Raw genomic sequence first — 24,303 nt, 5'->3', positions numbered from 1 at the left:
GGTGAGCTGGAGGGTAAATGAAGACAACGTTTAGTTCTGCTGCTTATTAGCTTGGCATAAATTGTCCCAGGAGCCTCATTAGCTCTGTCACAGCAAACGTCTCCTCTGTGAGCACAGGGGAACCTTTCCCTTACTATACATCCTGTCCTCCTAGCAAACCAATCAACCAGCAGCCCCCTCTCATCCTAGCTGCTGGGGCTGCACCACCAGATTCTGCTCCCATCCTTCCCATCCAGTTGCTTGTGGTGCAGCACCAGGTCCTGCTCTTATCCTTCCTGTGTCAGGTAGTGGATCTACAGCCCCAGGTCCTGCTCCTGTCCTTCCTGTGCCAGCTACTGGTGGTTCAACACCAGGGCCTGCCCTGCTGTGCTGCAGCTTCAGCTTGAGGCAGCTTCCTACAGCCAGCACATACAGCTGTGGCAAGAAAATATTCTCCATATTCACTCTGAAGTCATCCTCTAATGGAGGGTCACAGAGGCTTTGTGGAGAGGTTACAAACCCACCAGGACATTGTGATCCTGGGCAAGCTGTGGTGACTCTGTTTTAGGAGTGGAGATGATCTGGATGATCTCCAGAGGTCCCTTCCAACCCCCACCATGCTGGGATTCATTGGACTTTGTTAGCCTCAGTCCTGGGGGCACCTGGAGCTCCTGAGGTCAAGAAGTTTCCAGTCAATCAGCATCTCTCAGAGTCCAGCTGAAGCAAGTGAAGAAATTGCATTGCCAGAGCTATCAAATTATCAAGTTGGGCTTGCTGAGTCAAACTTGTTCCCCGCAGGCAGTCTTAATAATAAAGCAGCTATAAAACCCCAATACAGCAGCACCTGAGATGCTGCTGGAGGCCACAATGAAGGTCTCCTGAATGCTGGCTATAGGACAGCCCCTAAACTCTCAGCTCCATAGATGTCAAACTGGTTTTCTTGCGGCAAAAAGGAGCTAATTGATTTCAAGTGTGAATTTTCAGATCCGAGCACTTTCTTCATGGAAAGTCAGGGCAGCAGCTCATCTCCTGGGCTCCTCTCAGGTCTGGAGTGGATGGTGCCAATGGTGCCATCAGGGGTTGTGTCTCTGTGGGATTGTTCTTTCCATTCCAGCTGATTGAGTTTCTTTCCCACCCCATCAGTCTCTCTTCCTTCTTCCCTTTTCCTTCTCTGTGGGAAGGCAGAGAAAAGCCTCTGGATTCCTCAGGTGACCAAGACAGCCCTGACCCTCGACAGCTTTGGAAGTTTTTCCATTCACAGGCAGCACCTGATCCACCACACATCAAATTGCTTCCTCAGCCCATGCCAAGGCATCCAGGGAGCCATCCTAGCCCACCATTGTGCACTAGCCAGGGTTCCTCACCCAGGCTCTGCCTTTACTTTGGGCCTGATACCAAACCCAGGCTCCGGTGACAAGGTTCCTGCCGGCCAGAAGCTCTTCATGTGTTTAACTGTATCACACTATCAGCTTGGTCCTGCCTAGGCTTTGTCCTCACCCCTGAACATGACTGCTCTTTAGTGTCTCCCAGGGCTGAGGACACAGTCTCAAGCTGCACCAGGGGAAGTTTAAGCTGGAGGTGAGGAGAAAGTTCTTCACAGAGAGAGTTGTTAGCCATTGGAATGTGCTGCCCAGGGAGGTGGTGGAGTCACCATCCCTGGAGGGGTTCAAGAGGGGATTGGATGTGGCACTTGGTGCCATGGTTTAGTAGTCATGAGGTCTTGGGTGACAGGTTGGACTTGATGATCTTTAAGATCTCTTCCAACCTTATTGATTCTATGATTCTATGAAGGGAGGTGTGGAGGAAGTGCTGGTGCTGACCATCAGTCAGCACAGTGCCTTTCTCCTGCAGCTCAGCCAGTGTTTTTTCACCACCATTCAAGTGCTCTCAGTCATCTAAACATCTAGAGCTGCCTTCAGTTCTGCCTTCCCCCAGGCTGCTCCCTACTGCGTCATTTCAAGAGAGGAGCTGCAGCTCTTCCTCGCTTGTCTTGCTGGTTCTGAGAAACTCTTTTCTTCTAATAAACCCAGATGAAAAGCTGTATTTTGTGAGCTTCACTGATGAGATGTGACATCCTGACCACTGTGACCTCTCATTATTCCTGGAATTATCACAGTAAATGGCAGCTTCTCATCCAGGTCACAGTTCCTTAAGCAGCCACCATCACGCAGAAGTTTTTACCATGCAGAGCTTTCCTTCCCCACAGTAACAGCCACTCATCTTGAGGGAATAATCACCAAGAGAAATTGTCTCTCTACATATATCTGGAGAGATTTGTTCCAAAATGCAGGCAGGCATTTTTCAGCTGTACAATAGCCCTGTGCAAAGCACATCTCTGTGCAGAAGGAGTTCCCTCCATCTAGCTTTTGCTCCTCTGAATTTTCATGTAGGGGTTGCAGAACTTCCACTCTGAAGGGAAAAAAAGAGGGGAAAAGTAATAATAATAATAATAATAATAATAATAATAATAATAGTAGTAGTAATAATAATAATAAAGGTGAAATAGATGCAAAGGATGAGGAGGTTGCACCTCATGGAACCATATGGGTGAATGGTGTGCTGACTAAGGGGGTGACCTCTCCAACCACTGCCACCACTCCCTCCTGCAGCTCACTGCCCTCCACCACAGAATCACAGAATGCAGCAGATTGGAAGGGACACTCAGAGATCACCTTGTCCAACCTCCTTGCAGTCAGCAGGGACATCCCCAACTAGATCAGGCTGCTCAGGGCCACATCAAGTCTGATCCTGAACATCTCCAGGGATGATGTCTTGACCACATCTCTGAGTAACCTGTTCACTGTCGCACCACTCCCAATTGTAAAGAACCTTCTCCTGATGTCCAGCCTAGATCTCCCCTGCTCTGGCTCCAAACCATTATCCCTTGTACTTTCAATGAAAGCCCTTCTAGACAGTCCCTAACCAGCTCTCCTGCAGGTCCCCGTCAGATATTGAAATATAGCTCTAAGGTTTTCCCAGAGCTTTTTCTTCTGCAGGTTGAACAGACCTAACCCTCTCAGCCTGCCCTCACAGGGGAGGTGTGCCAGAGAGATAGGTCCTTACTTTGGTGTTTGCTTTACCAGCAGCTTTGCACTGCCCATCCTCACAATCTTGATCAGTGTGGCTGAGCTTAGGCTTGGCAAAGCAAGGGAGATGATTACTCCAGACTCTGCTCCAGCAGCAAATGTGACCCATGATGGCAGCAAAACCCAAGACCGATGCACACCGTGACTTGGGAGAGGAGTGCTCAGATATGCCAGAGCACATCTTCTCCCCACTGCCAGGGTGGAAGCAGAAAGAGCAGTTGTCATTAGCTCAGAATGGTCTGAAAGCTTCCAGGAGCCTGACACTTGAAGTTCTCTGAAGAGCCCCTGCCTTTGAGTGCTCTCCTAGCCGGATTTCTCTGGTATCTGATTAAACTCATCATTTGCCAGTGAAAATGTCATCAAATATTGATGGCACAGCTGATAGTTGAAGATCACTCCAGAAAGTTTCCAATAACTTGTAGCTCAGTGGAAACACCCGAAACTGAGACAATCAGGGATAGGAAATAATGCAGCAAAGTGACACTCCAGTGGCTCCACTAATGAGTTATACTCTGTTCCCAGAGTAGAAACCACAACTACCTCACATCTTATCCTAAGAGACTCCAATAGCAAGAGCAGCTGTGCCAGCTGCTCCAGATCCTGCTGAGATGGTGCAGATCAATGGATGCTCCAGCTGGAGAAGACAGAACACAGGAGGACTGAGCACCCATCAGAAGAGCTGCCCTCATTGTGATCACAGAATCACAGAATCATGGAATGGCTTGGACTGAAAGAGATCATCTAGTTCCAGCCCCACTGCCATGGGCAGGGACACTTCCCACCAGACCAGGTTACTCAAGACCACATCAAACCTGGCCTGGAATGTGGAGGGAACACCATATGTGTCTGTGCTGGTGCAGAGACAGGAGAAATTGATGCAGTAGCAGATGTGGGCTCAGAGACTCAACAGTGACAGAGAAGACAGCTCTGGTAAGGTTCCTGCTGAGAGCATCTTCCCAACTCTGTGCCCATCAAGAGAATGTTGTGTTGACCTCTGGGTGAGCCCCAGAAAAGCACATGCTGAAAGGAAGGGATGGTAAGACTGTTGAAGGTGTTGACACTTACCCTCCTGAGGACTTTTAGGAGGAAGAGAGTAAGAACTGACACCCTCCTCACCTTCACAGACTTCCAGCGCAGTATGGACTGGAAGAAGACCCCTGGAGATCATCCAGTTTATCATCCCTGCTACAGCAGGGTCACCCACAGCAGGTTGCCCAGGATCACAATGTCCAGCTGGGTTTGGAATCTCTCCAGAAAAGGAGACTTCACAACCTCCTTGATTGAACCTATGACCCACATTTGCCCTGCAACATGCAGGAGGATAACTGGCCCCTAACTGAAGATGCTGAGTTGTGCATCTCTGTCTGCTGTTGGCTCAGCTTTGTTCTTGGGAAAGTTCCACCACCTCAGTCCAGATGAAGAGAAAAATCTGAAAGTTCTAAAACTGGAGTTGTTATCTGAAAGCTGTTTTAAAATAACCTCATATGGGGCTAATTTTATTGCTTTCAGAACATCAAGGAAGCTCTGCCCATGCCAGAGGTTGGAACTAGGTGATATGTCAGGTGCCTACCAACCCAAACCATTCTGTGATTCATTCTATGATCTTGTTCCAGCTACAGCAAGCTGGAGGAAGCTGGAAGAGGGGAGATTTAGACTGGAGATTTGGAAGAAAATCTTTACAGTGAGGGTAGTGAGACAGTGGAACAGGTTACCCAGGGAGGTGTTCAAGGCCAGGTTGGATGGGGCTTTGAGCAACCTGGTCTAGTGGGAGGTGTCCTGGCCCATGGCAAGTGGGGTGGAACCAGATGGTCTTTAAGGACCCTTCCAACACAGTTTCTATGGCTCTGTGATCAAGACCTGGAGGAACATCTCCTAAACTGCTGCTTGTTTCTTGCAGATGAGCCTCCTCGAAGAGAGGAGAGCTGCACTCCTTCCTCATGGTGGCCTTAGACCATCCCACACTGCTGGTTCTTGACATAAAACATGAAGCTTTTCCCCTAGGTTGGAGCTACAGGTATGGTGACATCAGTGCTGCTAAAGCCAGATGTTCAGAGCACTAGGGATGAAGTGGCTCTTGAAAGCCTGAATCATTATCTGCAGACACTGTAGGACCAGAAAGGAGCTGTAATAATAACAAATGGTTGGAGGAAAAGAAGGCAATTGATCTAACTGCTCCCAAAGTAGAGAGGAGGAGGAAAACTGGCTTCCAGAGAATGAATGAGTCACAGCACATCCTCCATAGCCTGAGAAAAACACCAGCCTGAGTCACTGGGAGGTGGCACAGAGTGAGAGAGGAGGCACCACAGGATTCCTTAGTGCTCATCCAAGGACTTCAGTAGCCAGGAGGAACCCTGTCAGTTGTTCCATCTGTCTTCTCCTCCTTCCCAGTGGGAAGAGCTCCTCCACAAAATGCAGAGGAAATCCCATACTACATCATCTTCTGTAAAGTCATGTAGATGTGGTGCTGAGGGATGTGATTTAGTCCAGGACATGTCAGTGTCAGGCTAAAATTGGGCTTTATGATCTCAAAGGTCTGTTTCCAATCCAAGCAATGCTGTGATTCTGAGATCTCCCTAAACCAAAAATAACCCCAAAACCAGCAAAGAACCATGTCCTGTCAGCTTTGAGAGGAGCCTTGCTGAGGGCTCCCATGGCTGGAAGGGATGTATGTGATTGCGCTATGGAATGGGTTGCCCGGGGAGGTGGTGGAGTTGCTGTCATTGAAGGTGTTCAGAAGGAGACTTGATGGGGTGCTTGGTGCCATGGGTTAGCTGTTTGGGTGGGTTGGATTGGTTGATGGGTTGGACATGATGATCTTGAAGGTCTCTTCCAACCTGGTTTGGTTTATTCTAATAAAAGTTTATTCTAATTCCTCCCTGGATCTGTTCAGCTCCAAGTGAAGCGACCAAATGTTCCCATACCTTCACCTGCTTCTCTGAAAGTCCATCTGTTGTCAAATTATCACATAAAATCTGTTTGCAGAAGGCTCAAAGGTCTTCAGGTGAGCATCCAACTCACAGAAATAAACCACAGCTGGAGTCCTGGTTTCAGTTCTGGGTTCCCCAGTTCAAGAGAGCTCTGCAGCTCCAGCACCCTTACAGCAAAGAAGTTTCTTCTCATATTCAGATGGAACTTCTGGGATCCCAGTTTATTTTCACTGTCCCTGATCCTGTCATGGGTACCAATGAGAAGAGTCTGCCCCCATTCTCTTGCTCCCTCCCCCCTGCCTCCAGATATTTTAGCTCTTGCTGAGCATTGAGAATATCCCTTCTGGGGCTTCTCTTCTCCAGGCTCAACAGCCCCAGAGCTCTCAGCCTTTCAGGAGTCCTGTAAGCAGGTGCTGGACCAGCCCCAAATCTATGAATGATCCCTCAGAAGAGTTTTGTTCAGTGATCTCGCCTGTGAAACTTCCAGCCTCAGGAATGTAAATAGGAGGTTCCACTTCCATTTACTCTTTCCTTGGAAAGAGGTGAAAAACCCACAAAGAATCAGTGAAGAACCACTGGCAGCAAACCCTGACTCATGGGGCATGCTCTCCCTCCCAATTTGTTGTCTTGAAGATCAATGCTGTTGGTCTGTGTGGAAGTTATGGATGTGCTGCTGTCTGTAGACCAGTTCAGTGCATTCACTATCCCCAGAGAGAGCTTGGTGCCAGCTGCACTCCTTTCCTGGCTGATCCTGATAACATAAGGACTCCTGTCCATGTTAAAAGACTACAGAATACAAAATTAGCCAAGTTGGAAAAGAGCTTTGAGATCATCCAGTCCAACCTATCACCCAACACTATCTAATCAACTAAACCATGGCACCAAGCACCCCACCCAGTCTCTTCCTAAACACCTCCAGTGATGGTGACTCCACCACTTCCCTGGGCAGCACATTCCAATGGCCAATCTCTCTTTCTGTGAAGAATTTCTTCCTAACATCAGGCCTAACTGCTCCTTAGCAAAACTCTGAGTTGGACCATTAGGTAAAGCTTACTTGCTTGTCTGCTTACTTGTTTGTTTGCTCTTTTGCTCACATGCCTGCTTGCTTGCCTCTTCCTTGTCTGCCCACCTGCCTGAGGGCCTGCAGCTGAGTGCTTGCTTGGTTGCTTGGTTGCTTGGTTGCCTGCTCACCAGAGGACCTGTAACTGAGGATCTGCCTGCCCCATCAGCAGCACATTGCCATTAGCTACCCCCATCTGCAGCTCCACCAGCGGCTTTCAAGAAGTTTTTAATGGGCACCACCCTTTCTGTGCCCAGAAGGAGCAGTGGTACCAACCAGACCATCTCCCTTCACTGGGTGTGCCACCCACCTGCAGTTCCCACTGAACAGCAGGTCCTGTTTTTTCCTGGGTTTCCCCTTTCAGCCTGGACAAGGTAAAAGCATCATGTGCCAGCAGATCTCCTATCTGAGTTACCAGTCTGCCCAGTTACACCCATAGCAGGTGGATCATAGAATCACAGAATTGTTAGGGACTTCAAGGATCATCAAGTTCCAAACCCCCTGCCATGGGCAGGGACACCTCACAATACATCAGGTTGCTCAGAGCCACATCCAGCCTGCCCTTAAAAAACCTCTAGGGATGAGGCTTCCACCACCTCCCTGGGCAACCTGTGCCAGTGTCTCACCACCCTCACAGCGAAGAACATCTTCCTAATGTCTAATCTACATCTCCTCTCCTCTAGTTTGGATCCATTCCCCCTAGTCCTATCACTACCCAACACCCTAAAAGTCCCTCACCAGCTTTCTTGTAGGTCCCCTTCAGATACTGGAAGGCCACAATAAGGTCTCCTTGGAGCTTTCTCTTTCTCTTCACTGAATAGCCCCAACTCCTTCAGTCTGTCCTCATAGGAGAGGTGCTCCAGCCCTCTGCTCATCCTCGTGGCCCTTCTCTGGACACCTTCCAGCACCTCCATATGCCTCTTGTAATAGGGGCTCCAGAACTGGATGCAGTACTCCAGGTGGGGTCTCACCATTGTGGAGTAGAGGGGGAGAATCACCTCCCTCAACCTGCTGGCTGTGCTTCTCTTGATGCAGCCCAGGATGTGATCTGAAGGGCTTTTGGGTGCTGGGCACACCAGTCACCAGGCAAGCTGATGCTGCAGGTTAATTACATTTGCTGAGGGGTTTAAATTAAGTCTGTACTTTTCTTTCCCTTCAGAACTCTTAAGTGGAGTGTCCTGAATGAGAACCTGAGGGGCAGGAGCTGCAACCAGACTTCTTGGACATACAGGGAGAAGTTCTTAACAGTGAGGGGTGGGTCACACTGGCACAGGTTGCCCAGGGAGGCTGTGGGTGCCTCTTCCTGGAGGTGTTCAAGGCCAGATGGATGGGGCTTTGAGCAACCTGGTCTAGCAGAAGGTTGGTAGGGGGATTTGAGATAGATGATCCTTAAGGTCCCTTCCAATCCAAACTACCATATGATTACCTGGTTTTAGGTGATTTTTCTCAGCTGGGAGGTGCAGAAACCCTAGAAAGGGGCTGAATTGACCCAGAAAGTGACATTTCCATCAAGGAGTTTCAGTGGCTACATTGTAGCCTCCCTGCTGCTGTCATTTCTGATGTTTCCATAACAAACTCTCCAGGAAACAGAAATATTTCCAAGGTGTTGCTTTTGTTTCCCTCTCTGCTCATTTTCTGATGGCAGCATATGGCAAGGGAAGGAAACCAGCCTAGGGGTAGCTGAGAAGGACAATTTGTGAGGAAATGCAACCAAGTTTCAGATGTTCCTTTCTTTCTCTCCCCCCTCCCCCCCCCCTCCCCCCCCCCAATTTCTGAATATAAATATTTGCTTTTTCTGTTTGCTGAAGCTCATGAAGCTGTGAGCCCTAACTGCATTGCCAGGAATCAATTAACCAATGCTGGTGGCTCATAGGCTGTAGCAGAACTGGGAGCCTCGGGGAGGTCCCAGGTCTGGTGGAGGTAGGACTGGTGGCTTAGGTCACAATAGGGCCCAGAATTCGTTTTTGCTGAGCAGTTTTGGTGATCAGAGTCCATAGTTGTTGCCCAGAGATGTGGTTGAGGCCCCCTCCCTGGAAGCATTCAAGGTCACACTCAATGTTGCCCTGGGCAGACTGATCTAATTGAAAGTGTCCTTGTTGAATACAGGGGGATTGGGAAAGATGACCTTTGAATCATAGAATCATAGAATCAATAAGGTTGGATAAGTCATCAAGTCCAACCTGTCACCCAGCACCTCATGACTACTAAACCATGGCACAAGCACCCCATCCAGTCTCTTCCGAAACACCTCCAGTAATGGTGACTCCACCACCGCCCTGGGCAGCACATTCCAATGGCTAACAACTCTCTCAGTGAAGAACTTTCTTCTCACCTCCAGCCTAGACTTCCCCTGGCACAGCTTGAGACTGTGTCCTCTTGTTCTGCCTGGGAGAAGAGACCAACCCCCTCCTGGCTACAAACTCCCTTCAGGCAGTTGTAGACAGCAATAAGGTCTCCTCTGAGCCTACTCTTCTCCAGGCTAAACAACCCCAGCTCCCTCAGCCTCTCCTCGTAGGGCTTGTGCTCAAGGCCTCTCCCCAGCCTCGTTGCCCTTCTCTGGACACGTTCAAGTGTTTCGATGTCCTTCTTAAACTGAAGGGCCCAGAACTGGACACAGGACTCAAGGTGTGGCCTAACCAATGCAGAGTACAGGGGCACAATGACTTCCCTGCTCCTGCTGGCCACACCATTCCTGATACAGGCCAGGATGCCATTGGCCTCTTGGCCCCCTGGGCACACTGCTGGCTCATGTTCAGCCAGCTGTCAGTCTGTCACACCTATGAATCTGTTCATTCTTGCCTGGGCTCTCCCATGGGCAGCAGGAGACTGGACTCTGCTCTAAACTCCAGTTCTACCTCCCTGGTACTTTCCTCCCCTGGTATTTTCCTCCCCAGGTACTTTCACTCTGCCTGAAATTCTTTCATTACTTTCTGGGTGAAAAAGGCACAGACACTGCACCAAAGGGGCTCACAGAGCCCAACATGGAGGAGTTGGAAGGGACTTCTGGACATCATCCAGTTCAATGCCCGTGATAAAACAGAAGCACCCACAGCAACTTGCCCAGGATCACAATGTCCAGCTGGGTTTGGAAACTCTCAAGAGAAGGAGATTAAAAAACTCTCTGGAGAGCCTGCTCCAGGGCTCCAGCACCTTCACACCAAACAGGTTTCTCCTCAGCTTCAGATGGAACCTCCTGAGTTCCAGTTTGAGCCCCTTGCCCCTTGTCCTGCCCCTGGGCACTGCTGACATGACCCCATCCTCTTGTCCCCCCACTGTTTAGCTATTTCTAACCCTTCCTCTTTTGACCTAAATTCCTTTCTCACATGCTTTTCCTTCCACTGACACAAATCAAATCAGCTGAACCCACATGGAAGAACCGTGACTGTCTTAGCAGAGGGGGATGGTGGAGAGGGGGGGTGTTGCACTCCTCCTTCCATGAGGGAGGTTTCCAAGTGAGGATCACTGCTGAGAAAAACACCTTGAGGCTGAAAGGAGTGAATTTCCTCCTTATTTCTGAGAAGTTTGAGATGGTGGTGCCTGGAAGCATCTCGGCTATCAGAGCAATTGGTGGATTAGGATGCAGAGAGGACTGCTGCCCCACATGCTCCCATTTCAGTCCTTATCAGAAGGATTGTTTCTTATCACGAGCTCCTGTTATTGCAGGCTTTGTGAGCAGGAGGCCATAAATTGTCTGAATGACAATGAGGGTGGAGGTGGATCAAAATTACTCCCCAAACGTTTGGCTAATGCTGGAGGCGGAGGCGAAAATGGAAGAAGGTCCTCAGCATGAGGGAGAGACATTAATGGGTGTAAGGTTACATGACACAGGAGGAGAATAAAAGGTGATGGCTGGAACCAGCACCAGCCACGCTTCTTTCTCTGCTTTTCAGTTTTCCTCTCATCAAGAGGAAAACAAAGCAACCTACTCTCACCAGATGCTCATCAATGGATGTGGCACTAGGGGACACGGTTTAGCAACCACGGTGCTATTAGGTTGCAGGTTGGACTCAATTTCAGAAGTCTTTTCCAACCCACACAATTCCATGATGCAAGCAGGACAGTCTGTATCTGCAGGCTCTCACCTCCTCATTTTCTGCAGCCTCTGAAGCAAGAGTGCTGAAGGTAACCAGGAAAATGGGTCACTGCAGTGCTCCAGGTGCTCCTGTCTGAAAACACAGCCAGGAAAACAGATTGAAAGAGGAAAAGCAGAGGAGGGGAGGAAATCAGACCAGTGCCTCATCAGCTAATAATCCTCTGTGATGTTTTGTCTCTGCATAAAATTCAACACCATGATACTGAGAGCAGAGACACATAGAATCATGGAATGGTTTGGGTTGGAAGGGACCTTAAGATCATGCCCAGGAAGGTCAATGATTTCCTGGTATGTATCAGGTATAGTGTGGCCAGCAGAAGCAGAGAGGTTATTCTGCCCCTGGACTCAGCACTGGTTAGGCCAAACCTTGAGGACTGTGTCCAGTTCTGGGCCCCTCAGTTTAGGACAGATGTTGAGTTGCTGGAACATGTCCAGAGAAGGGCAACAAAGCTGGGGAGGGTTTTGGAGCACAGCCCTATGAGGAGAGGCTGAGGCAGCTGGGGTCGTTTAGCCTGCAGAAGAGGAGGCTCAGGGGAGACCTTCTTGCTCTCTACAACTACCTGAAGGGAGGTTGTAGCCAGGAGGGGGTTAGTCTCTTCTCCCAGGCAACCAGCACCAGAACAAGAGGACACAGTCTCAAGTTGCACCAGGGGAGGTTTAGACTGGATGTTAAGAAGAAATTCTACACAGAGAGAGTGATTGGCCATTGGAATGTGCTGCCCAGGGAGATGGTGGAGTCACCATCATTGGAGGTGTTTAGGAGGAGACTTGATGGGGTGCTTGTTTGCATGGTTTAGTTGATCAGATGGTGTTGGGTGATAGGTTGGACTTGATGATCTCAAAGATTTTTTCCAACCTGGTTAATTCTATTCTATTCTATTCTATTCTATTCTATTCTATTCTATTCTATTCTATTCTATTCTATTCTATTCTATTCTATTCTATCATCGAGTTTCAACCCTCCTGCCACAGACAGGGGTGCCTTCCACTAGACCAAGTTGCTCAAAACCTCATCCAACCTGGCCTTGAGCACCTTCACGGAAGGAGCATTCACAAGCTCCCTGGACAACCTGTTCCAGTGTCTCACCACCCTCACTGAAAAGAATTTTTTCCTAATCTTCAGTCTAAATCTACCCTCCTCAAGCTTCATTCCTTGCCTCTCATCCTGTCACTAGGATATGTCCACATATAGTTCCAACAGCTTCATGGAAGCCCCATGCCCCCCTCAGCATGAACCCAGCCAGTCTGTGCTGTGCCTTTCCCCAGGACACCTCCTCATAGGCATGTTGAGCCTTCCCTGGGCCCCCATAGTCACACACAGCAACCAAGGCCTGTGTGTTCAGCTGGAGCTTTTAGCACTTCATCAGAAGGTGATTATTATTGCAGTGTCACAATCCTGTTTGTAGATCTATTGCCTTCCATAGAGATCACCTTGAGAAGGTGACATCCTTCAGTGATGAGCTGTGGAATATCCATTCCTGGGGCAGAGAGTGGAAAATGCAGTGATGAGCTCCTTTAGTGAGAGGATCTTGATAAATCTCAGTCCTTGCAGTATGATGCATCTAACACATTGGGTTCTCCACCTGCACCTTCAGGGTTCTGCTGCTCTGGGCTGACCCTACCCTGTGTATTGGGCATCTGTCTGAGAGGGATCTGCTGGGGTGAAACAAGCTGGGAGAGTCTACAGCTCACCTAGACCCAAACCCCTGTCTCTGGAGGCCATGGCTGGTATGGGAGTTCTTGTGATTCCTTTAAATGCACTGAGGAATTGCTGGGGCATGGCCAGCACCCTGGAGCACGAGCCCTATGAGGAGAGGCTGAAGGAGCTGGGATTGCTTAGCCTGGAGAAGAGGAGGCTCAGGGGAGACCTCATTGCTGTCTACAACTACCTGAAGGGAGGTTGTATACAGGCAGGGGTTGGTCTCTTCTACCAGGCAACCAGCACCAGAACCAGAGGGCACAGTCTCAAGCTGCACCAGGGGAGGTTTAGGCTGGATGTTAGGAAGAAGCTCTTCACAGAAAGAGTGATTGGCCATTGGAATGGGCTGCCCAGGGAGGTGGTGGAGTCAACACCATTGGAGGTGTTTCTATTCTATTCTATTCTATTCTATTCTATTCTATTCTATTCTATTCTATTCTATTCTATTCTATTCTATTCTATTCTATTCTATTCTATTCTATTCTATTCTATTCCATTCCATTCCATTCCATTCCATTCCATTCCATTCCATAATGTTAGGGCTTGGAAAAGATCTCTGAAGTTCATTCAGTCCAATCCCCCTGCCAAGGCCTAGAGAAGGTCACACGGGAACATGTCCAGGTGGAGACTCTACCACCTCTCTGGGCAGCCAGCAATGCTCTGACACCCTTTAATTAAAGAAATTCCTCCATTTTTAGGCAGAGAGAGTGAGAGCTGCACAACAACAGAGTATTTCATGGTTTATCTTATCCATCACTGCCAGATTCCCCCAAAACACCAGGAATTCAATCTGCCTTTCTGAGGAAACATCCCAGATTTTACCCACTCAGGAATTACAAGGGATGAATGTTCAAAGCAGATACAACGGATAATAATCATGTGGCATCAAAACTGAATTTCAATCCATCCAGTATATGCTAAAGAGGAGGCAGCTGAAGGAGGCCCTGCTCAAATCATCATGTTTTATCAGCTCCAGCAACTTGCCTGAACCATTTTAACCCCAGAATCCCAGCAAGGTGGGACCTGGAAGGGACCTATAGAAGTCATCCAGTCTGAAGCAGTGGCACCCACAGCAGCTTGCTCAGGATCACCCTGTCCAGGTGTGTTTGGAATCCTGCAGCCCAGCCCTTGAAGAAGCTCTCCACAATGGCTTCTCCCTGCTAGAAGCTGCCTCTGGCTGTGCAAACCTCTTTGAACTTCAGAAAATGCCTCCCTAAGAAGAGGCTGAGCTGGAAAGGCACAGCACTGACTAGCACCAGCTCTGTTTCAGCTCAAACCAGCTTTTCCATAGGAAGATTCTGGTCAGGTGCTGGAACAGGCTGCCCAGGGAGGTGGTGGAGTCACCATCCCTGGAGGCATTCAAGAAGTGTGTAGACATGGCACTTGGGGACATGGTGTAATGGTGGTGTTTTGTTGAAAGTTGGTTGTGATGATCTTATAGGTCTTTTCCAGCCCAAACTATTCTGTGAGTCCATGCCTCCATGATAAGATTCACAGAAGTCTGAGAAGCTTTTTAGGGATATGAGGGCAGAGATGCTCTGCAGAGGGGAGGCCATGGCTGGTCTGGCTGGGAGGGCTGCACACCCCTGGTGAGCTTTGTTCTTCCTCGAGTACCCTATAAACCAGGGCTGGCAGGAGAATGAACCTGGTTGAATGGATCAGCAGGGATGTGCTCTGCTGAACTCAAACCAGCTCCTCCATGAGTGCCCAATTCCCTCTGAATCTCTGAACCTAATGGCTCCAAGCGGTGCCAGAGGAGGTTCAGAGTGGATATCAGGACAAGGTTCTTCACAGAAAGGGTTCTCAGGCATTGCAACAGGCTGCCAGGAGAGGTGGTGGAGTCACCACGCCTGGAGGTGTTAGTAAAGTGTGTGGATGTGGTGCTGAGGGGTGTGGTTTAACAGCAGTGTTTTAGCAGTAGTGGTGAGATTGTGAGCTCTAGGAGTGCAGTTGGACTTGATGATCTCAGAGGTCTTTTCCTACCTCAACACTTATTCTATGAATGCACAGCAGACGCTGTGGCCCCTGCACAGTCAGCTCCTGATGCTGCCTCATTCATTATTCATCACCTCTCCAGGGGACTGAAGATGCTAAATGTGACAAGCTGGCACTTTGTAGGACATGAGAAACGTTTTGTCATTGAAGATATTCTCACTCTCCTTTCCCTGGAAGACGAACACATTTAGAAGGGGCGGGGCGGAGAGAGGTAGGAGGGGAAGACAAACAAACCCAAACACCCGAAACAGTAGCAGGAGGGCCTGAAACCAGGATTATCTTGAGTAATACAGGACATACCTCTACAGACATGCTCTCTCCAAAACTGAGTCCCAGTCCTGATTTGCTGCCCTTGAAGAAACAGAGCTGGCAAGTCCTCACACAAAATCACAGAATGCATTAGGTTGGAAGGGATCCTGAGAGGGTCATCGTCTTGTCCAACACCCCTGCAGTCAGCAAGGACATCTCCAACTAGATCAGGCTGCCCAGGGCCACATCAAGACTGACCTTAAGTGTCTCCAGGGATGGGGCCCTCAACCACATCTCTGGGCAACCTGTTCCACTGTCTCCCCATCCTCATTGTGAAGAAGTTCCTCCTCATGGTCAGCCTAAATCTACCCTGCTCCAGATTGAAATCATTGCCCCTCCTATCACTACAAGCCCTTCCAAACAGTACCTCCCCAGCCTTCCTGTAGGTCCCCTTCAGGTATTGAAATACAGCTCAAAGATCTCCCTGGAGCCTTCTCTTAGAATAGAATAGAACGGAATGGAATGGAATGGAATGGAATGGAATGGAATGGAATGGAATGGAATGGAATGGAATAGAATAGAATTAACCACGTTGGAAAAGACCTTTGAGATCACCAAGTCCAGCCTATCACCCAACATCATCTAATCAACTAAACCATGGCACCAAGCACCCCATCCAGTCTCTTCCTAAACACCTCCAGTCATGGTGACTCCACCACCTCCTTGGGCAGCACATTCCAATGGCCAATCACTGTCTCCATGAAGAATTTCTTCCTAACATCCAGCCTAAACCTCGCTTGGTGCAGCTTGAGACTGTGTCCTCTTATTCTGGTGCTGGTTGCCTGGGAGAAGAGACAAGACCCCACCTGTCTACAACCTCCCTCAGGTAGTTGCAGAGAGCAAGAAGGTCTCCCCTGAACCTCCTCTTCTCCAGGCTAAGCAACCCCAGCCCCCTCAGCCTCTCCTCATAGGGCTTGTGCTCCAAACCCCTCCCCAGCTTTGTTGCCCTTCTCTGGACACGTTCCAGCAAGTCAACATCCTTCCTAAACTGAGGGGCCCAGAACTGGACACAGGACTCAAGGTGTGGCCTAATCAGTGCAGTGTACAGGGGCAGAATGACCTCCCTACTCCTGCTGGCCGCACTGTTCCTAATACAGGCCAGGATCCTGTTGACCTTCTTGGCCACCTGGGCACACTGCTGCCTCTTCTCCAGGCTGAGCAGCCCCAGCTCAGCCTGTCCTTATAGAAGAAGCCTATATTAAAATATTGTCACCCTTCACTGTCACACTCCCTTCCCCCATTCCCTACAGTTCCCTTGAGCCCCACATCACAGGACCATGCACAACTTGCTGGTGGCAGGTTGGTCACAGGTGGACCTGTGATGCCCTGTACCCCTCCAAACATGTTGGGGTCTCCAGGCAGGGCAAGACCCTCCATGCTGGTGTGCATTCTGCTTGTGGGAGAGCAGCTGCCATCCCAGCACTCCCAGTCTCTGCAGCAAAGTCTGTACCCAAGGCCTCACTGGGACAATTTTAGGACCTTGCAGCATCAAACCCAAAGGATTTCTCTGGAGTCATTTAGTGAACTGACATAGTAGAGCAATAAAATCTCCATAGAGAAGGTGAAGTGCACATCTACCTGGTGGAATTCCTGGTGTTTGTGCCATCACTGCTACCCAGACCAGTGACTGATGGTGGGATACTGGAAGGCATGGATTAACAGCACAGTTTGGTGGTGATCAATATGCCTTCTGGGGAGAGAAGTCCTTTTTTATTGAAGGTACTGGAGTTCCTTGAGATCTGCTTGATCTGCTATGCTCAAAATGCGATTCATGAGATGGGACCTAGGTGACAAAGAGGGTCTGAAGCTCCTAGAGGAGCTTCTAGGGTCTGTGGTGGGGTCTAGGTGGAACCCTGCCTTGTCTGTGAGTAGCAGAAGTTGCAAAGTGCCATAAAGCAAAGCTTGGGAGAAACATTTTGGGCCAGTGGCAGTGAAACACTGCAGGACAGCAAAATTAATTTGAAGAAATATTCTACCCAACACCCACTGGAGTTTCTGATTGCTCTCTGCTCAGGAGGAGGGGATGGACATCCCAGTTCAAGAGAGGCAAGAACCTACTGGGGACAGTCCAGTGGAGCCTACAATGATGCTGAGGGGCCTGGAGCATCAATGTGAGCAGGCAAAGCTGAATGACCTGGGGCTGTTGAGCCTGGAGAAGAGCAGCCCCAAAGGGGAGCTTCTCAAATACTCAGAAATAGCTAAAGGGTGGGAGGTAAGAGAGTTGGGTCAGACTCTTCTCACTGGTGTCCAGTGACAGGACAAGGGGCAACATGCACAAACTGGAACTCAGAAGATTCCACATGAACCTTGTTTTGCTCTCTTGGTGAGGATGCTGGAACTCTGGAGCAGGCTGCTGAGAGAGGTTGTGGAGTCTCCTCTGGAGAGATTCCAAACCCAGCTGGACATTGTGATCCTGGGCAAGCTGCTGTGGGTGACCCTTCTTGAGTGGGCGTGTTGGACTGGATGATCTTCAGATGTCTCTCCCAGCTCCCACCACGCTGGGATTCTGAGATTGGACACTGCCCTGGCCACCTACTTTTGTCCTGCACCACATCTGCTTTGAGCTCCCTCCTGCAACATGCCTTTCCCACCTCTTAAAGACTTCTCCAGCAGTGACATCTGGCCACTGTTAGACCTTTTATCACATGAATTTGTTCAGCATCTCTGAGCCGAGATTTGCACTCTAGCATCTCCAGCAGCATATGGCAGTGATTTCCCAACCCTCCCAGGGTCTGTAACACATAAACTGCCTTGACTTTCTTTTCAGCCTGGACCAGGGAGGTTCTCTGGCTCTCTCCTGTTGCAGGGCATGCTCAATACATGCTCCTCACTTGGTCTCTGCTGTCACCCTGCACTTGCTGATAGCTACCCACCAGGCAGCTCCAGCAATGGGACTGCAACCATCTCAACTTGTCATGGACACAGGCAGGCACATGTCCACGTACAACCAGCATGTGGGCACACATCCTTCTGCATGCTTAGGCTTGTCTATTGACTGTGAGATTCCACCCAGCTCTCTCCCTCTGGAGAAGTTACCTTTGGAAAGCTGCTCAATGTTCTCTGCTCAATCCTGGGACAGTGGCTGAGTCCCCATGCCTGAAGGAATGCAAAAGATTTCTAGATGTGGTGCTGAGGGGCATGGTTTAGTAGTGGACTTGGTAGTGTTGGGCTGGTGGTCAGACCTGATGACCTTGAAGGTCTTTTCCAACTAAAACAATTCATGATTCTAAGAATAATTGCACTGCAGAAAGAGACATTAGCCAAGCAGTTTTGCCCCTGAGGAAAGGTCTCCCCAGGAGATGGGCAGAAGGTAGGAGTACTTGGAGATGGGTAGGTGATAGGGTACTTGGCTGCTGCACTGTGACATGGACTGTCCCTACATCTGGTGAGTTTTGAAGAGCTCATGCTTTAGAGGCAAGTGCACCGCAGCACCAAAAGCAGTCTGCTGCTGGTGGCATGCTCTGCTGTGACACAAGGTGCAGTGATGAATTCAGAGACTGAAGAGAGAAGTGAAGGAAATAAAGCTAAGTAAAAAAACCCAAGCTGCTTTGCTGAGGCTTTGAAGCTCTCAGAAGTGCTCTCTAAAGGTAGTCTTGTTGGTCACATTCTCTCAGAAGTCCAACATCACTCATGCCCCTAAATGTGAGAGAGCTCCAGAGCTTCAAGGGAGAAAAGCACCAGGACCACAACGTCATGAGTTTTGCACTGGGGATGGCAATATCCTGGTGGCAAGGAACATCAGAGGGGTCCTCAGCTCTTCTGTTGACCTTGGTCTATTCCTGGAAAGGAGCAGAACTTCCTTCTTCCCAAAAGGTGTTTCTTCTCCACAGAAGCACAGTGGATATCAAGACAGATTAAACCAGAGCATTTCCATGAGATAAAAATAGCCATGGTAGGAGGGAACCCTTTTCATTTTTCATTGCTGCTCAACATTGGTGTTGATGAGGAGTGGCAGCTTGAGGAGCAGAAGGCTCCTGCAGGAGCAGATTCACTGCACATGCGCCTGCTCCTGGCAGGGCTCAGACTTCCACCTCACCCAAGTTCTTCTGGTCCTACTGATTTATTTTTTGATAGTGTCTTGAGAAATATTTCTGAGGCCATGAGCAACCTGGTCTAGTAGGAGGTGGCCCTGCCCATTACAGGGGGTTGGAACTAGATGATCTTTAAGGTCCCTTCCAACCCAAACCATACTGTGAATCTATGAATCTATGGTGAGACCAACCCATTAAAGAGGAGAAGAAGTACCAGCTAGAGACACAAGGACTGAATACTCTACATAAATCCATGCAAACGAGAAATAACTGATCAATGATAGCAGTGACAGGCCACAATAAATTGCTGGCTTGCCCAGCATGGTGGGGGTAGGAAGAGACCTCTGGAGATCACCTAGTTCCACATCTCTGCTCAAGCAAGGGCATCCACAGCAGCTTGCCCAGCAGCACAATGGCCAGGTGGGTTTGGAAGCTCTCCAGAGAAGGAGACTCCACAACCTCTATGGGCAGCCTGATCCAGACCTCCAGCACCCTCACAACAAACAAGGTTCTCCTCATGTTCAGATGGAACCTCCTGGGTTTGTGCCTGTTGCTCCTTGACCTTTTGCTGGGTACCACTGGAACAGGTCATCCTGAGTGCAATCACACAGCACTTACAGGATGGCCAAGGGATCAGGCCTAGCCAGCATGGATTTAGGAAGGGCATGTCCTGCCTGACCAACCTGATCTCCTTCTATGATCAGGTGACCCGCCTGGTGGATGTGGGGAGGCCTGCGGATGTAGTCTACCTGGACCTCAGCAAGGCCTTTGACACCGTCCCCCATAGCAAACTGCTGGCCAAGCTGTCAGCCCATGGCTTGGACAGGAGCACACTGCGATGGGTTAGGAACTGGCTGGAGGGCTGAGCCCAGAGAGTGGTGGTGAATGGTGCCACATCCAGCTGGCAGCCAGGCACTAGTGGTGTGCCCCAGGGATCAGTGCTGGGCCCTGTGCTCTTTAACATCTTTATTGATGATCTGGATGAGGGCACTGAGTCCATCATCAGTAAATTTGCTGATGACACCAAGCTGGGGGCAAGAGTTGATCTGCTGGAGGGTAGAGAGGCTCTGCAGAGAGACCTGGACAGGCTGGACAGATGGGCAGAATCCAAGGGCATGAGATTTAACGCATCCAAGTGCTGGGTTCTGCACATTGGCCACAACAACCCCATGCAGTGCTACAGGCTGGGGTCAGAGTGGCTGGAGAGCAGCCAGGCAGAGAGGGACCTGGGGGTACTGGTCGATGGTAGGATGAACATGAGCCTGCAGTGTGGCCAGGCAGCCAAGAGGGCCAATGGCATCCTGGCCTGCATCAGGAACGGTGTGGCCAGCAGGAGCAGGGAGGTCATTCTGCCCCTGTATACTGCACTGGTTAGGCCACACCTCGAGTACTGTGTCCAGTTCTGGGCCCCTCAGTTTAGGAAGGAGGTTGACTTGCTGGAACGAGTCCAGAGAAGAGCAACAAAGTTGGTGAGGGGTTTGGAACACAAGCCTTATGAGGATAGGCTGAGGGAGCTGGGGTTGCTTAGCCTGGAGAAGAGGAGACTCAGGGGTGACCTTATCACTCTCTACAACTACCTGAAGGGAGGTTGTAGACAGGCGGATGATGGTCTCTTCTCCCAGGCACCCAGTATCAGAACAAGAGGACACAGTCTCAGGCTGCGCCCCGGGAGGTTCAGGTTGGATGTTAGGAAGAAGTTCTATACAGAAAGAGTGATTGCGCTATGGAATGGGCTGCCCGGGGAGGTGGTGGAGTCGCCGTCATTGAAGGTGTTCAGAAGGAGACTTGATGGGGTGCTTGGTGCCATGGGTTAGCTGTTTGGGTGGGTTGGATTGGTTGATGGGTTGGACATGATGATCTTGAAGGTCTCTTCCAACCTGGTTTGGTTTATTCTAAAGAGTCTGTACCCTTCCCCTTGCTCCCCACAGGTCCTTTAGCTTTTGGTAAGCATTGAGAAGATCCCATCTCAAGATGCTCTTCCCCAGACTCAAAATCCCTAAGTCTCTCAGCCTTTCCTCCTCACAGAGATGTTCCAGGCCCCTCAGCATCTTTGGAGCCTCCACCAGCTCTACCTAGTAGTTCCATGTCTCTCCCCATCATGCCATGTTCACCCATGATCTTGATGAGACTCCATTTTCTTTGCAAGCAGGAAAGTAGCCAAATGACATTAAGGGACCTCAGCTTCAAGGAAATGAGTACTAATGATTTTTTGGGGGTGAAACCGCAAGCAATCTCTTCTGGATGACCATCTAGCATAGTCCCAGTTGTAGCCATGAGTGCTCTCACTGACCATAGCTTTAGGATGTAAGCATTCTGACACTAAAACTTGCCATGATCCCACCCCTAGTTATTCTCCTGTTGGAGTCCTTCAGAGATATAAGTGCTCTCCTAAGTGCTGTCTTGGCACTGAGAACACAGCTTGTCATCCCCTGCAGCAGCACAGCCCAGGCTTTGATCATTCTTTTCCAAGCATCATTTCCATTCCTGGTCCAAAAATGTGTCAAATTTACTTGTATTCATCAAGCATCTCTATCCAGCACAGGCATTAGAACAGGCTGCCCAGGGAGGTGGTGGAGTCACCATCCCTGGAGGTGTCCAAGAAACGTATGGACATGGCACATGGGGACATGGCTTGATGGCCATGGCCATGGCCATGTTAGATCAATGTTTGGACTCGATGATCTTGGAAGCTGTTTCCTACCAAAACAATTCTGTGATTCTATGATTGTAAATTGATGGGAGAGTGTGGATCAGTGTCAATGCTTGTTGGTGAGACTGGCTGCCTTTGCCTGGGTTACAGCATCACAGAATCACAGAATCACAGAACTGTTTTGGTTGGAAAAAACCCTCTAAGATCATCAAGTCCAACCATTAGCCCAGCACCACTATAGCCATTAGACCATGTCCCCATGTGCCATGTCTACACCTTTCATGAACACATACAGGGATGGTGACTTCTCCACCTCCCTGGGCAGCCTGTTCCAATGCCTGACCACTCTTGCATGAAAGAAATTTTGCCTCGTGTCCAACCCAAACCTCCCCTGACACAATTTCTGTCCATTTCCTCTCCTTCTGTCACCTGATACTGGGAATGAGAACTTAATTTCCTCTTTCATACCCAGGGCTCAGCGATAGCCTCTCTGTGTATGCATTTATATAAAAAGTCAGATCACTATGAGTTACTCCAGGTTGCCATGTACCCTATGAGTGCCCCAGGTGTTTTCAGAGAGTATCTCTTCCCTTCCCAACATTCATCAATAAAACCAAGACAGGGATCCCAAGGTCACACACTAATGTCATGGGGAAGAAAAAATGGGTAAGCAAGCAGAAAACCTCTGCTGCTCCAGTGTCTGTGTCAGGAAATGAAGATGTCTGAACTGAGGGTACAGAGCAGGCAAGCAGCAGCTTACAGGTGTGAAGCTCACCACCACTGACCCTCAGGGGTGCCTCCTGTGAAGGCTCAGGTGGTCTGGCAGTGAGGCAGAGAATCAGAGAACTGTTTAGTTTGGAGGAGACCTTTAAGATCATTGAGTCCAACCATTAACCTAGCAATGCAGGGCACCACTAAACCATGTCCCTCAGCACTGCATCTACATGATCTTGAAGCGCCTCCAGGGATGGGGACTTCAATGCTTTGGGCAACCTGGGGCAGGCCTTGATAATGCTCAATGGGAAGAAATTGTTCCTCATGTCCAACCTGAACCTCTTATGGTGCAACTAGAGGCCATTTCCTCTTTTTCTATCACTTGTTCTGTGGGAGAAGAGACCTATCCGCACCTCGCTCCAACCACCCTCAAGGGAATTGTAGAGAGCCAAAAGGTCTTCTTTCAGGCTCCATTTCTCCAGGTTGAACAGTTCCCTCAGCTGTTCATCACAAGACTTGTTCTCCAGACCCTTCACCAACCTCTATGGGTAGGCAGGTGAAATCCCCAAAGGGCAGTGGGTGGTGACAGATGATGAGGCCATTATGGGTAAGGAAGAGTAGGACAAACCAATTACACTGACCAGTTGCACTCATCAAGCTCAATAGCACGCTAGCACCATGCAACATGAGACCCAAGATCTTCTTTTTAAGAAATGAGAAGCAACCACACTCTGGAGTTGAGAAGCTTGATCCCCAGCAAAAGCTCTGATCTCACTCTTAGAATAGAATCATGGAATCATAGAATCATAGAATCAATAGGGTTGGATAAGACTTCAAAGATCATCAAGTCCAACCTGTCACGCAACACCTCATGACTACTAAACCATGGCACCAAGTGCCATGTCCAATCCCCTCTTGAACACCTCCAGGGATGGTGACTCCACTGCCTCCCTAGCCAGCCCATTCCAATGGCCAATTAGTCTTTCTGAGAAGAACTTTCTCCTCACCTCAAGACTAAACTTCCCCTGGTGCAGCTTGAGACTGTGTCCTCTTGTTCTGGTGCTGGTTGCCTGAGAGAAGAGACCAAGCCCCACCTGGCTACAACCTCCCTTCAGGTAGTTGTAGACAACAATAAGGTCTCACTTGAGTCTCCTCTTCTCCAGGCTAAACAATCCCAGCTCCCTCAGCCTCTCCTCATAGGGCTTGTGCTCAAGGCCTCTCCCCAGCCTCGTTGCCCTTCTCTGGACACGTTCAAGTGTCTCAATATACTTCTTAAATTGAGGGGCCCAGAACTGGACACAGGGCTTGAGGTGTGGCCTAACCAGTGCTGGGTACAGGGGCACAATGACTTCCCTGCTCCTGCTGGCCACACTATTCTTGATGCAGGCCAGGATGCCATTGGCCTTCTTGGCCCCCTGGACACACTGCTGGCTCATGTTCAGCCAGCTGTCAATCAGTACCCCTAGGTCCCTTTCTGTCTGGCTGCGCTTAGTGACTTCCAGTGGAACATGCCCTTCTTTTGCTGCCTTTCCTGTGGGAATTCACTTAGTTAATGTTGGGAGAATACCTAAAGATGATGTTTTGTAAGAAAGACAATTCAAAACCATGTCTATCACAGTCACAGAATGTTGGGGGGGGGGGGGAAGGAGGGTGTTGGAAAGGACCTCTGGAGGTCATCTAACGTAGCTTCACCTAGAGCAGGTTGTCATATTCTTACAGATTTCTTTGTACTACTCATTTCTGCAGCAGTACAGAGGGGA

Source organism: Melanerpes formicivorus, unplaced genomic scaffold (assembly GCF_026170545.1).
Source record: "Melanerpes formicivorus ecotype bairdi unplaced genomic scaffold, bMelFor1.0.p_v2 SCAF_136, whole genome shotgun sequence".
NCBI classification, from domain to species: domain Eukaryota; kingdom Metazoa; phylum Chordata; class Aves; order Piciformes; family Picidae; genus Melanerpes; species Melanerpes formicivorus.
The sequence above is the reverse complement of the archived record's forward strand: the minus strand, read 5'-3'. Positions refer to the sequence as shown.